Source organism: Strongylocentrotus purpuratus, unplaced genomic scaffold (assembly GCF_000002235.5).
Source record: "Strongylocentrotus purpuratus isolate Spur 01 unplaced genomic scaffold, Spur_5.0 spur5_scaffold_6, whole genome shotgun sequence".
In the NCBI taxonomy this organism is placed as follows: Eukaryota; Metazoa; Echinodermata; class Echinoidea; order Camarodonta; family Strongylocentrotidae; genus Strongylocentrotus; species Strongylocentrotus purpuratus.
In genome coordinates, this window is record NW_022145612.1 from 59,309,643 (window position 1) to 59,325,360 (window position 15,718).

Consider the following 15,718-nt stretch of genomic DNA (forward strand, 5'->3'; position numbering starts at 1 on the left):
GCAAAATAAGGTTTTCAACCTTGACCTTGATTGATAACGTCATCCAGGCGCAATTTTGTGAAAATCAAAATATGATCATATCTTCATAACGAAAAGACATTTCTCATTCATATTTACCAGGATCAGTCCAGTCGATTTCACGTCAAAAAACGCGAGCGTACGCCATTATTAGCAAAAGCATTTCATAAAGAATCGCGCGTACGCGCATGCGCGCGCGTTTTCGTTTGTCACGGCCGAACGCAAAATAATTCATCCTGGATTTTTTTTTGACACAGTATTTCTCATGTTTTCCCGAACAATTTGATACCATGTTTATCACTTTATAGATAGATATAGATAAATAGAAATGGTTTTTATTAAAAAGATCATCGCAGCCAATGGCTGAATTGCGATCCATTTCACAAGGTTATATACAATACAATTGCAATTCAAATTGAAATAACACAAAATATGACATAAATCAATGATCAAACATATAGACATTTCATAAAAATTCATTGATCAGATTCAAATTTTTGTTAAAAAAAGAAATAGATAGGGAGAGGTGTAGGAGAGGGAGAGTTGGAGTGATGACAAAGAGAGAGAAGGAGAGAAAGAAAGAGAAGGGGGACGGGAGAGAAAGGCGGAAAGAGATAGAGAGGGAGAGAAAGAGAGAGAGAGTTGAAGAGAGGAAGAGACAGACAAAGGGTACCTTATCATTACAGATGAGGGGAGATGGCAAGAAATATTCAGTAATGCATGACCATTAATAAGGGAATGAGCGTCCGTTAATAAGGGAATGAGCGTCCGTTCAAGATAAACGTCCGTGCGCGCGTGCTCATAGCATGTATGGGCAACAACATGCCTACACAAAACCCTTATGACTCTTTGGGATGGACGGGAACCCTCATTTTGTTTTCATATTCGGATAGAGTATGAGTCGGAGATGTGATTTCATGTCTCATTTGGCCATTAAGTATATCGTGTCATCATCATATTGACCTTGGAACTCAAAATACGAATTTGCATATTAATATGACGTCAGCATATTTATGGAAAATTGATTATATCTCTGTAAATATTGATTGATTCTCTTCTTAATGTTAATAGCTTGTAGTTGAGGCAATTGTCTACAAGTTAACTACATATTATTTTTTTATTTTGATGACATCATCATAGTGAAAATTGCGATTAAAGGTAACTTGACAGATTTTCTTAATTTGCGTGTTAAGCCTGTGGAAGGTGCCAATTTAGTTCAAATCATGGATCTACATGACATTAATCTTTGAGCACTATCTAGCTTATTTGTGCTCTATGTTCTCCTAAATTTTGGTATGTTATAGCTGAGACTATGGGCTATAAAAGTTGTGTCTTTTGTTTTTTGATCAGATGGTGGGATCATGTCGAAATTTTCAATTGAAAGTTATATTCGCAAATTTTGTAGAACATTGTAGGAATTATGCATATGTCACGTTTGTCCTATTTGTGAAATATAAACGTTAGCAGTTTTCTAGTATTCAAATTAAACAAGGAAACCCCTTTACTTTCTATACTTTACTGTCAGACACTATTGAGTGACTGACCAATTTTTTTTCCTCTGGTAATAAAATACATTATATGAGCTTAAAGGGTACATGAGCATTTTTCCACATCAATAACCCACTTCTTGTAATGGCCCAAAATAATCCGATTGAATCTATGCGCAGCACAATCTAGGTAAACATGACGGGTAGAGCATTTCATGGAAGAAGATGAAATTGTGAAAATGCATTCTTCGTTTTGTCAATTAGGGTCAAATGTGTAACTGCTTATTGTATGGGGTCAATTGTCATATATCGTCTCAATCTATCTTCCATAGATCCATAATGGTCAATATACTACACAGTTGAAATTTTTCATATGGATAGACCATATACAAAAATAGCATACGTATCACCTAATTCGTCAAAGTGACAATTTAAAGTCTAGTTATAATTGTTAATCATATCATTATTATCATCTGTATTATCAGCATATTCTACAATGGCAGTGGTATAGTATAGTCATGTAGAAGTAGGCCTAGTAGTAGAGGTATCATTCTGATCATTATTATTCGGATTATCTTTTGCAATACGTCTAGACGATAAACTCACGACAATTTACAATTGTCATGAATCATTGTCTTTAAGCTTACTATTAAATGCATCTGGTTCGAATTTTGCTTAGGTATTTGGTACGTGATGATTTAAATGGTAGAAATTAACTTGTGTCCTATTCATTCTAGTCTTATTCATTTGCATTATGTTTTATTCATTCAAGTTCTAATGTTTCTGACTGTTTTCAAGACAACATCTTTTGTGTCGATCATAGTTCTATGTAGCTTGATATCTCACGGTAATTTTGAGAGAAAAGCAATGCAAGCAATGATTTCTGAATTGTAGCGACAATCGTGTTCGCCTTTGCTGTTCCTCAATAATATTTGACAAGCAGTATTAATAAATTTTTCAAGGACTCATGATAAATTTGTTTAACAGTTGATTACCCTCTGTTGATTCTTTTGTGCGGATTATTTGGCGGGGAAAATGGAAGTGAATGTATTATAATTCTTATTTGGTCATCGTCTCTACGATGCTCTTTGAATCAAAAACAGCTTTTAGTGTTAGGCTTCCTGAAAGAAATTTCAATTGTTGTTAAGAAATTTTTGGTTGCACTCTGTAGATTATGATGATGTGTTTGATCTTTTTTCAATACAAGATCAAACACATGATGATAATCTACTGGCTGCATGCCAATAAGTTCTTGACAACATTAACAAAATATGAGCTAGTGCTATTTGGTGTGGCGTATACATGGCAATCACATGGTAGATAAAAATTATGATCATCAGTACTGGGTCAAATAAATTAAAGAGAACTGAATTTGAACCCGGGCCATAGGCTATCCCCTCTCGTTCTCTCTCCCTCTCTCTCCCTCTTCGTCGCCTTACTTTTCCCTCTTTTACCTCCCTGTGCATTTGTATGCCTCGATAATACAGAAAATAAACAATAAGATTCTTCCTCTTCCCCTCCTTCTTCCTAGTACATGTAGCAGGAGTAGTATTAGAAGCAGTATCACAATAATAATGACAACAATGATTATGATGGTTGATGGTGTTACTAATGTTATTTATGTAATTATTATGTTTGTTATTGTGATTATTATCTTTATCATGATTATTATCGTTAAAATAAGTTATTATTGTAATTATTATAATCATTATTATTGTTATCATTATGATGAATATGAACATGATGATTTTGATGACGATTAGTATAAGTATATAGTATTATTATAATTGTTATCATATCAATATTATCATCTGTATTATCAGCATAATCTACAATGACAGAAGTGTAGTAAAGTACATGTAGAATTAGGCTTTATAGTAGAGGTATCATTCTGATCATTATTATTCGGATTATCTTTTGCAATACGTCTAGACGATAAACTCACGACAATTTACAATTCATGAATCATTGTCTTTAAGCTTACTATTAAATGCATCTGGTTCGAATTTTGCTTAGGTATTTGGTACGTGATGATTTAAATGGTAGAAATTAACTTGTGTCCTATCCATTCTAGTCTCATTCATTTGCATTATGTTTTATTCATTCAAGTTCTAATGTTTCTGACTGTTTTCAAGACAACATCTTTTGTGTCGATCATAGTTCTATGTAGCTTGATATCTCACGGTAATTTTGAGAGAAAAGCAATGCAAGCAATGATTTCTGAATTGTAGCGACAATCGTGTTCGCCTTTGCTGTTCCTCAATAATATTTGACAAGCAGTATTAATAAATTTTCAAGGACTCATGATAAATTTGTTTAACAGTTGATTACCCTCTGTTGATTCTTTTGTGCGGATTATTTGGCGGGGAAAATAGAAGTGAATGTATTATTATTCTTATTTGGTCATCGTCTCTACGATGCTCTTTGAATCAAAAACAGCTTTTAGTGTTAGGCTTCCTGAAAGAAATTTCAATTGTTGTTAAGAAATTTTTGGTTGCACTCTGTAGATTATGATGATGTGTTTGATCTTTTTTTCAATACAAGATCAAACACATGATGATAATCTACTGGCTGCATGCCAATAAGTTCTTGACAACATCAACAAAATATGAGCTAGTGCTATTTGGTGTGGCGTCCCGGCCCCCCCCCCCCCCCCCACTCAGTGTTATTTAGGGTACGCATATGCGTGTTCCAACCGACCCCCCCCCCCCTTTTCAGCAAAAGTCCGGTGTGTAAAGTCAATACGGCTCGACCTTTTTCTTTTGTATACGAGCCTTTTTCCGCACCCCCCCCCCCTTTTCAGCAAAAGTCCGGTGTGTATAGTCAATACGGCTCGACCTTTTTCTTTTGTTACGAAAAGGACATTTTGGCAACACGCATGCGGTCATTTTGAAACCTGAGTGGGGGGGCCGGGTGTGGCGTACACATGGCAATCACATGGTAGATAAAAATTATGATCATCAGTACTGGGTCAAATAAATTAAAGAGAACTGAATTTGAACCCGGGCCATAGGCTATCCCCTCTCGTTCTCTCTCCCTCACTCTCCCTCTTCGTCGTCTTTCTTTTCCCTCATTTACCTCCTTGTGCATTTGTATGCCTCGATAATACAGAAAATAAACAATAAGATTCTTCCTCTTCCCCTCCTTCTTCCTAGTACATGTAGCAGGAGTAGTATTAGAAGCAGTATCACAATAATAATGACAACAATTATTATGATGGTTGGTGGTGTTACTAATGTTATTTTTGTAATTATCAGGTGGGCTGTATATCGTACAGACCACCTTATAATTTCGTTAGAATTGCCTTTGTTTATTTATTTATTTATTATCAAGTGGGCTGTAGATCGTACAGACCACCTTATAATTTCGTTAGATTTGCCTTTATTATCAGGTGGGCTGTATCTTATACAGACCACCTTATAACTTTGTTAAAATCGCCTTTATTATTCTTTATTGTTAACTCCTCTAGGTAACTCCTTTTTTTCTCCCACATCCTTATCCTTTATTCTTTCTCTTGAGTTTAGAAACATTGTATGAAGCGCATTATAAATGTAATGTATTATCAGGTGGGCTGTATATAATACAGATCACCTTATGTTTTCGTTAGTTTTCTAACCACTTTTTTGTAAGCACGATTACTTGAAAATGGCTCTATCAAATGCCTTCAAATTTGGCACACATATATGTATAGGCATATGTACAAAACACAATAACGTTTTCAACTATGACCTTCACTGATGACGTCATCTAGGCGCCATTTTGTAAATTTTTCTGAAAATCAACTCATGATCATATCTTCATAACCAAAAGCCATTTTTGATTCATATTTATCATGATTAAGGTCAATATTCGTCCGGTCAATTTCAGGTCAAAAAACGTGCGCGTGCGCGTACGTCCGCGCTTCAGTGCGCGCGCAAAATATTAAAATGCTCAAAATAGTCTTAAAATAATTTTACATACGTTTTAGGCTTTTTTAAGCATTTTAAAAAAATCTCGCACACGCGCATGCGCGCGTGTTTTCGCGCGTTCTGGCATTTTGCAACAAAGAATCGCCAATTTTTCTTTTTCATCATATTTGGCACATTTTCCCAAGCATTTTGATACCTTGTTAACATATTTTTGACCATTAATAACGGAGTGAGCGTCCGTTTAAGATACACGTCCGTGCGTGCGAGCTCTTGTAATACATAGCATATATGGCCAAAAACATGCCTATACAGAATCCATTGTAGCTCTTTAGGATGTTAGGTGACCCCAATTTTTTTTTCATATTTTGTAGAGTATGAATTGGAAATATGATTTCTTTTCTCATTTGACCCTCAATTAACTCATGACGTCATCATAATGGCCTCCGAACTCAAAATTCCAATTTGCATATTATAACATCAGCATATTTTTGGAAAATTGATTGTATCTCTGTAAATATTGATTGATTTTCTTCCAACTTTCGATATGTTCTAGCTGAGATAATTCACTACAAATGCAATTGACATGATTTTTCATTTCGATAAAGGAATCATGACGTATTTTTGCGATTAAAGGAGGCATGTCAATTTTTCTCTTTTTTCGTGTATTCTCTATGGGACATGACTCTTTCTCAAAACTGGATCTGCATTCCCGTCTTTCGCGAGCAATATCTCCGTCGTTTTAGCTTCGCTTACGCTGAACTTTGAGTATGTTGTAGCTGAGACAATTAGCTATCTCAAATGTGCCCTTCATTTTGTCTCAAATTTTAGTTGGACCAGCCCACCTATACTTGTTCCAAACAAGTATTACAAATCTAGTTTATTTTTCTTATTTCTAACCACTTTTTTGTAAGCACGATGACTTGAAAATGGCTCAATCAAATGCCTTCAAATTTGGCACACATGTGTAAAGGCATATGTACAAAGCACAATAACGTTTTCAACATTGACCTTGACTGACCTTGACGCAATTTTCGGAAAATCAACTCATGATCATATCTTCATAACCAAAAGTTTTTTCTCATTCATATTTATCATGATTAAGGTCAATATGCGTCCGGTCAAGTTAAGGTAAAAAAATGCGCGCGTCGGTGCGCGCGCAAAATTTCAAAATGCTAAAAAAAAACTCAAAATCATTTAGCATACGTTTTAGGCCATTTAAAGCATTTTACACAAAATCTCGCACACGCGCATGCGCGCGCGTGTTTTCGCGCGTTCTGACATTTTGCAAAACAGAATCGCCAAATTGTCTTCGTCATCATTTTTTCAAGCATTTTGATACCTTGTTCACCTTTTTCTGACCATTAATAACGGAGCAAGGGTCGCTTCAGACGGAGCAAATGTCGGCGGAGCAATTGTCGGCGGAGCAAATGTCGGCGGAGCAATTGTCGGCGGAGCAAATGTCGGCGGAGCAACTGTCGGCGGATCAATTGTCGGCGAAGCAAATGTCGGCGGAGCATATGTCGGCGGAGCAAATGTCGGCGGAGCAATTGTCGGCGGAGCAAATGTCGCGGAGCAAATGTCGCGGAGCAATTGTCGCGTTTTGCGGAGTAAATGTCGGCGGAGCAATCGTCGGCGGAGCATGTGTCGGGTTACCATGACATCATTTGGAACAACCTGAAAACCTGATGAATTGCAAACACACAGCAATGTAAATAGCGAGAGGAGAGGTTGCAAAATTGAAATTCGCTCTTCTCACATCTGTCTTTGCCTCTCTTTTGAACTAGTTAAAATATGAAAATGTCTGTTAACAGTTTAATGTAACGTTTGAAACGTGCTAACAGCATACCAGAAAGTGCTGTTAAAATAGCTGATATTTTTTTCTATGAGTCACGTTTATTGAGATTTTTATTGATAAATTTCAATTAAGGATAAACTAAAGCAGCCAGCCATGCCATGCATCACAAAATGTGGCTTCAATATCTTATGTTTTATAAGTCAATTTTGCAGAAAATTGAGATATTTTAAGGAAAATTTGATTTTTTGAATCATATTTTTCAATATTTTTATATTTAAATCTAAAGCAAATTATCAAAACAATGTTTTTAACAGGAGTGTGCAATGTGAAATCGTAACTTGCACATAATGATCGAAAATTAACTAAAACTTGTAAACTATGTGGAAACAATGAAATTATGTAACGTCCGAAACACCCTTCTTGTGCTTACAAACAATTATTGGATTTGAAAGACCTCATTTGTGTCTTGACATGTGTTGAGACTTATAATAACTTATTTCATAATTATTTATTCATCCCAGATACCCTAAAATATGGATTATCATCATTTAATTGGTATTTTTTTTGTTTCGGACGTTAGATTTGTTTCGAACGTGACAACTGTTAACAGAAAATTGGTTTTAACTATAAAATAGGATAGGATTTTTAGGATATATAGGTCCTGCAGTTCATATTTGTTCTGCTATATACTTCAAAAATGAAAATTGTTTCGGACGTTACAAAAGTGTTTACGGAAAATGAGACAACTTTTTAAAATTTTGAGTATATTTCTAATATAAGCGCTACTATAATTAAATTAAATTTTATTTTATTTCAATCACTTGGAGTAACGAATCAGCTTATTCAAACTATATACAATCTCATTAACTTATTGTTCTAGTGGGTTAAATGAGGGTCTACATTGTTTAAGGGAAATGTAACGTCCGAAACACCATTTTCAATTGCACTGTTCCATAAAACTACAGGAGTTGATTCATATTATTGTTAACTTTCTTTAAGATCCACCAATCCTAATGAATCAAAAGAAAACAAACATATTGTTTGTGACTCTATATTTGTTTTGGCTCCAACCAAAATAGTATGTCAATTTTGTTACAAAATTCCGTGAACAATTTGCTGTTCAGGTATACCTCATGTACATAAAGCAATTTTGAAACATTTCATTAAGCTATGGGATGTCAATCTAGGTCCACGCTACAAGAAAAAGTTGTAACTGATTTATAATTCTATTATGTGTAAAGATTCAGGCTCTTAAAGGGCCATTTAGCTATTTGGTCATAGTTTAAACAAACCAGCGCCATAATTATAGTGCTGTATGTTTTCTATAGGAGTAGGACACAGTGAATACTGTCCCTCATTATTGATGGGTTTTGCTTTACGTTTTCAAAGTTTGAATGGGACACAGTGAATATTTGTCGATAATAGAGCTTGTCGTCACATTTATAATGATTGGGGAGTTTTCTATGGTGAATAGCAAAAATCTGATGGACATGCCGAGTGGCTACATATTTCGTACTGTGGTTGAGTTGCTTCTGAGCTTTTCTATACTTTTCATCTGTGGCATTTGGTACGTATATTGTGTACATGTCTATATATCTGTTGGTCTGGAAACCGATAAAACGATTTCCTCTTACTTTTCGAGGAACAATATTACAACCAACACTTGGCAGTACGCCATGTGTATTGCATATAACGCGCGCGCCGCGCGCTACATCAGTTCTCCTTTCCATACGTCTTAACCTGACAAAATGACAGCTTCTGCCTGGATTACATTTGCCCCGGGCGCCGTACGATAAATTAGTCTACGATTTGTCGTAGACATCGTAGGAGGCTACGGGCTACGATGTTTGTGTTTACATTGTCAACGAGCATCGTGCCATTTATTGTATTGGCCCTCGGGGGCAGGCCGGGGCAAATCCGTACAGAGGCTGCTCGGAGATTGTACGGAAATCGTGCAATTTGAATGCAGTAGCCGTGCAGCCTCCGCACGGAAATCGTACGGAGCCCGTGCAGCTTCCGTGCAAAGGTTGCGCGGAGATGACTGCTCAATATCACAGATACTGCACGGGCAGCGAGCAGCAACCTTGCGATAGCTGTGCAATGGCCGTGCGAATGCCCCACGAGTCTACAATCTCTGTACGATTTTTTTTTTGCCCCCATGTTCACCGAAAAATCGTACGTTTGCTGCACAATCAGTGCGAGGCCTCCGGGCGATGCCCGTGCGGGGATTGTGCAATGCCACCTACGACTTGTATACGGGCTACGGGCTTACGATATTTTCAAATTTGTTTAACTTCTCGCGAAACAAAATCGTAAAGGCTGGGGAGCCCGTGAATCCGTACAAAAAAAAAGGGGATACGGGCAGGATACGGGCTCCGTAGACTAATCGCAGGCCAAATGTAATCCAGGCATTCCTTGGGGAGCAGACGACGTCGTAAATATGGCGAAGTAGGGTATCTTTATTGTACTTGCAAGGCGATATTATTTGGCCTACAGCACTGCTTTTGTATTAAATGAAACGTTGTTTTACTCTCTATGTCATGATAATGCTTCATAGTCGAGAAGTTAATTCCCTTTTAATACTAATAGCAAATTAATATTTCAGGACTCATGATAATAACGTTTTACAGTTGATTCCATTCGATTATCTAGCAGAGATATATAGAAATGAACGCTCTCACGATTAACGACGTTGAAAATTTATTCTTATTTCGTTCATCGTCTCTACATTGCTATTTGAACATTTTGATGACAATAAACGACACTGTGCTACTTCATGTAATGTAGCGTCACACGGCAATCACCAAATTGGCAGATAAATGATGATCAGTACCGGGATTAATTATTCAAAGAAAACTGAATTTGTACCAGGGTCACTCTCTCTCTCTCTCCCTTCGTTATTGCCTTCCATATGGCTCCGTTTAGTCTCATTTCACAACGCCCCATATCGTCAGAGCATGTTCAGATTCAGCAGCCTAACATGTTAGCCTATGGACGTTTTTTTAAAAATCGTTAAAAATTCATTTTTTGTTTAAACGAAAAGCACATCCACCCCGACGTACGTTATCACTAGCTCTTTCATTGGAGCCCTCATGTCTCATTGACTTTTGAAAGTTCACCCACCGTAATTTTTCAAAATAGGTTGCAAGCTCGTCATTGCCTATAATACACATGTGAAACAAGTCTAACTTTGGACTCAGTTTACCAAGCGATTTGAAGATTATAGGTCGAGCACACGAAACATAAAAAGCATGAATTATCATAGATCACTTCTGCCTATTTCGTTTTGTCCATTTCATCCAACCCCCCACCGTAATTTTTCCATTTAGTAAAAGCAAACATTTTGCCGATTTTAGCAAAAACATGAATATTCATGAACGGTCAGACAATACAGCCTTTTAGTACGTAACGTATAGTGAATGGGAATGTGCGATGATCCGTGTAGGAGGTAGAGGTCAGTGGTTTGTGCTGGCAATGTTCACGCGAGCGAAAATGAGACAATCGGAGCAATATGCTTTTCTTTCACTTACTTCCTTCTTACCACGGAGTGGTGGTAGTAGTAGTAATATCAGCAGTGTCATCATAGGTACTTTCAGATTTGCACATCTGAATAGTGGACTGCTACGTGCGACATCCTTTTAAGGCACTTGCAGTGCCCGGTAGTGCCTTAAAAGTACGTCACATTGCCTTAAAGCCACACTGCACTACTAGCTACTTGTGCCCTCTATATAACAAACAATGCATAATTGGTGACGTATATACTTCTAACAAATTAATCTAAAAAGTGTATATGGTATTTCATCTGCCATCAATGCATGCATATCGTTCTTATACGATTGCAGTTCTAGTTTTAACCTTTTTCTCTTTCGTTTTTTTTATGGGCGTGGAACTTTAGGTGGAACGTTTCTGCTAAACCCCCACCGTTACCCCAGTGATTTTCAGTGAAATGATTACGATTCCATTTCATTTCTTTTCAATTCAATTCAATCAAATCATAACAGAATTTAATATCATTTAATTCATAACTTACCTATATTTCTCGATCAGATCAGACAGAACAAAATGAGCGCATACCTTTTCACTGTCTTGTATTTACAAGCTGGTAGTATCCAATGAGCCAGTTTGTAAATAGTTTCGGAACGCATGCACCTAAAATATCCACAGATCTTTTACACAATGGATACGTTCCACTTGTGTATTTTAGAATAATCACTGCTGAAGTGATGGAGGTGCTTTATAAATACCTTTTGTTTGCCTCTTGGGAAGAATACTTCCACCTGGGTATCAGATAAATGTACTATCGGTGCATAAATGAATACTGATTACATATTATTTTCATGAGCACGATACCTGTATTCGTCTCGATGGGTTTTACAATTTGGGAACGAAAGACCTTTATCTGCCCATGCGCAGATAGTATTTACGAACTGGCTTATTAGTACGTTCTGGTTAAATGCTTTTTATTTGGAATAACATTCGATGCAACAGCTGGGGCAGCTTATATCAGCAAAAGAGAAGTGGGTTGAAGTTGGCAAACAGAATGCCGCATACGCCAAGAACACGACCTATTACACAAAATGATAACAGAAATCGGAGTTTGGGTGATGTTTAGTTTTGCGCACAAGACCAATAAGCATATACGCTTATTGTTATCTACAGTGAGTCCCATAAATATACGAAACCCCAAAACAAACGGTTATTGTGAAGAACAAACAAACTATGAGCTGTAAAACGCTTTCATCTGTGTTTGATCTAAAGGCCAATTTTAGATGTTTTACCCCCCCCCCTCCCAATTTCCACATATTCGTTTTCAAAGGTACACGCATTCACACACATTTGCCGTGGTCTTATTATTGTACATGAAATGTATTCGACTATTTAACATTTCTGGCCTGCATGCCTGGTTTTTCTTCGTCAATACAGACAAACACAAAATTGATTAATAATTGTAGCGATGTGATTGCGACATATATTGGTATGTAATCTTTCGTTTTGCTTTTGTTGTTGCTGATATCTTTACTTTGAATACCTATGCAAGTAAGGACCTTTGTTTAAATAATCACACAAATTGCTCTCTGACTGCCTGGCCAAGTTTGTTCAACGATCTATTATGCTCAGTGCACACAAAACGTAATTACATTATTGTCGATATAATGAAACCAGTCTACAATTGCCTTTTCTTTTAATTAGTTTTTCGTCTTTTAATAGTCCGTCGCGACTGGCGACCATCTCAGTGGGCTTGGCACGCGGTTCACGAAAAACGACATAAGGGACTTTTCGCTTTGCACGTCGACATTGTGGAGGGCTACATGTGACGTCTTTTTAAAGCACTGGCAGTGCCTTATAAGGACTTCACAGTGTCTTAAAAGTAGCAGTCCACTATGTCGACGTGCAAATCTAAAAGTCCTTAATGATATGATTCGTTGATCAGCGGCCCTCGCTTGCTGCACTGTCTACTATGCCGGTTGTCAAGGAAGGACCATAATACCATTAGGGACTTTTAGATTCTGCACGACGAGGACGTGGACTGCCCTTTTAAGGCAATGTGACGTCCTTTTAAGGCACTGACAGTGACGTCACATAGCCTTAAAAGGGCAGTCCACGTTCTCGTCGTGCAGAATCTAAAAGTCCCTAATAATAAGCGAGTTCGTAATTAGCCACTGGAGTCGTATGACGTAAAAATGCCAAAGGTCACATGCATAGGCGCCGGAAGTGGGGGGGGGGGGGGCAGTTGCCTAAGACTAAGATCTATCATCATTGAAAGATTCATGACAAAAACTTTATTCAGTCTTGAGATATCTTGCGAACAAATTTGAGGAAGAATAATAAAAATAACTAGACTTTAATTCGTCACTTTGACGAATTAGGTGATACGAATGCTTATGATTTACATGGTTTACATTTTCACGATGTCATATTGTTATATAAAATGCTTTTCCCATTATGATCTATCCATATGTCAAGTTTCTACTGTTTAGCCTTGATCATTATGGATGTATGGAAGATATATTGAGACAATTTGACCATTGACCCTAATTAACATAATGAGGCCTACACATACACATTACATATTCCGTGGTAAGAATGAAGTAAGCGAGGGGAAAATGAAAGCAGTGACAAACGAGTGAGAGAGAGAATATGGCCAGGTTCAAATTAAGTGTTCTTTAAATTATTAGACCCAGTACTGAGGATCTTTTTATCTGCCATTTTTTTGTTATTAGATGGCTTTTGAAGCTACATAGAAATGCCGTCTTTTGTGACCAAATATTGTTCAAATAGCATTGTAGAGACGATGAACAACTACAAACGCAAAGTCGTAAGCCATGAGAATGTCAATTTCTATCTCGTTCTGCTAAATAACCCGAACAATATAATCAACCAAGTGGAATCAACTGTTAAACGAATTCATCATGAGTTCCGAAATTTCAATTTGGTACTGCACGTCATAATAGTATTAAAGAGCAGCAATGGCGAACGATTGTCGCTAAAATTCAGAAATTGGTGCTTAGATTGCTTAAATTACCATGAGACATCAAGCTTCATAGAACTATGATCGACAGACATGATATTGTTTTGAAAACAGTCTGAAAAATTGGAGGTAGAATGAATAGGAGATAATGTGGTCATGTAAACAAGTGCATTATGTCCATGTTAATCCCCTAGTTCCAAAATCATGATTGTATTCTCTATTTATTTCTCCTATATAATTCATTTCAATTGAAAATAGAAATTCTAATGTTCCTTCTTTTGCCTTGATAATATTTCAGCAACGAATTGACAGTTTTGGTAGACATCTTGGATGTATCATAGCAATAAATTCTTGGCACATGACGTATTGTGTATACGATAATAATGATAAGAAGAAGAAGCATACAAATAACTATAAGAATAATAACAATAACACATACTTACTATAATAATGATTATAATTACGATATTTACTATAATTATAAATATAACAATGATTATTATGATATTGCTGCTATTACTACTCCAACTACTACTACTAGGAAGTAGAAGATGAAGAAGAACGGGTAGGAGAAGAATCATTTCAGCAATATTAGTGAGTATATTCTCAATGATTGAGGCATACAAGTGCATACACATTACATATTCCGTGGTAAGAATGAAGAAAGCGAGGGAAAATGAAGGCAATGACAAATGAGAGCGACAGAGAGAAACAGAATATGGCCCGGTTCAAATTAAGTTTCCTTTAAATCAGACCCAGTACTGAGAATCTTTTTGTGTGCCATGTTTTCGTTATTTGACGGCTTTTGACCCTACATAGAAATGCCGTCTTTTGTCACCAAATATTCTTCAAATAGCATTGTAGAGACGATGAATAACTACTACCACAAAGTCGTTAGCCATGAGAATATAATTTTCTATCTATTTCTGCTAAATAACCCGAACAATAGAATCAACCAAGTGGAATCAACTGTTAAAGATGAAGTTGAGTTCTGGTAATGCGATTGCATTGTGAAAAAAAACGGTGTGGAACCGAACAGAAAAGCTTGATCATCTAGCATATTAGAATTTGTGTGTATTGCAAGTTTCTGGAATCATCAAAATGATAAGAAATGTGGCCAAGTCTTGGTAAAGTTACAAACACTTGCACAGAAAGATGTATATGGGACTACACGAACACGTGGCGTAAAAAGGTGGCCCCCCGATTTTTACGATGTTACATGCATATTTAGAATATGAAGGCATTTGAAGAGCCATGCTTTTCAGGGAACATGTCTTAACAGATTTTCTTCCACACTTGCATAATAAGAATGAGTAATGCTCACAAATTATTTTTCACCTCTTCCCAGAACTCAACCTTCTCTTTAAACGAATTTATCATGAGTTCTGAAATTTCAATTTGTTACTGCACGTCATAATAGTATTAAAGAGCAGCAAAGGCGAACGATTGTCGCTAAAATTCAGAAATTGTTCCTTAGATTGCTTAAATTACCATGAGACATCAAGCTACATAGAACTATGATCGACAAACATGATATTGTTTTGAAAACAGTCTTAAAAATTGGAGGTAGAATGAATAAGAGATAATGTGGTCATGTAAACAAGTGCATTATGTCCATGTTTATCCCCTAGTTCCAAAATCATGATTGTATTCTCTATTTATTTCTCCTATATAATTTATTTCAATTGAAAATAGAAATTCTAATGTTCCTTCTTTTGGCTTGATAATATTTCAGCAACGAATTAACAGTTTTGGTAGACATCTTGGATGTATCATAGCAATAAATTCTTGGCACATGACGTATTGTGTATACGATAATAATGATAAGAAGAAGGAGCATACAAATAACTATAAGAATAATAACAATAACACATACTTACTATAATAATGATTATAATTACGATATTTACTATAATTATAAATATAACAATGATTATTATGATATTTCTGCTATTACTACTCCAACTACTACTACTAGGAAGTAGAAGATGAAGAAGAACGGGGAGGAGGAGAATCGTTTCAGCGAAATTAGTGGTTATAT

General features: G+C 36.4%; 1 protein-coding gene across 1 annotated transcript in view; it reads right to left on the minus strand.

The window, feature by feature from the left end:
- LOC100892097 (carbohydrate sulfotransferase 14) overlaps nt 1-11,354 on the minus strand; it is a 32,995-nt gene extending 21,641 nt beyond the window's left edge. The window contains exon 1 of the mRNA XM_030973495.1: nt 11,239-11,354. The gene's annotated coding sequence lies outside the window, so the exon portion shown is untranslated. The remainder of the gene's footprint in view (nt 1-11,238) is intronic.
- Between the last annotated feature and the right edge of the window lie 4,364 nt (nt 11,355-15,718).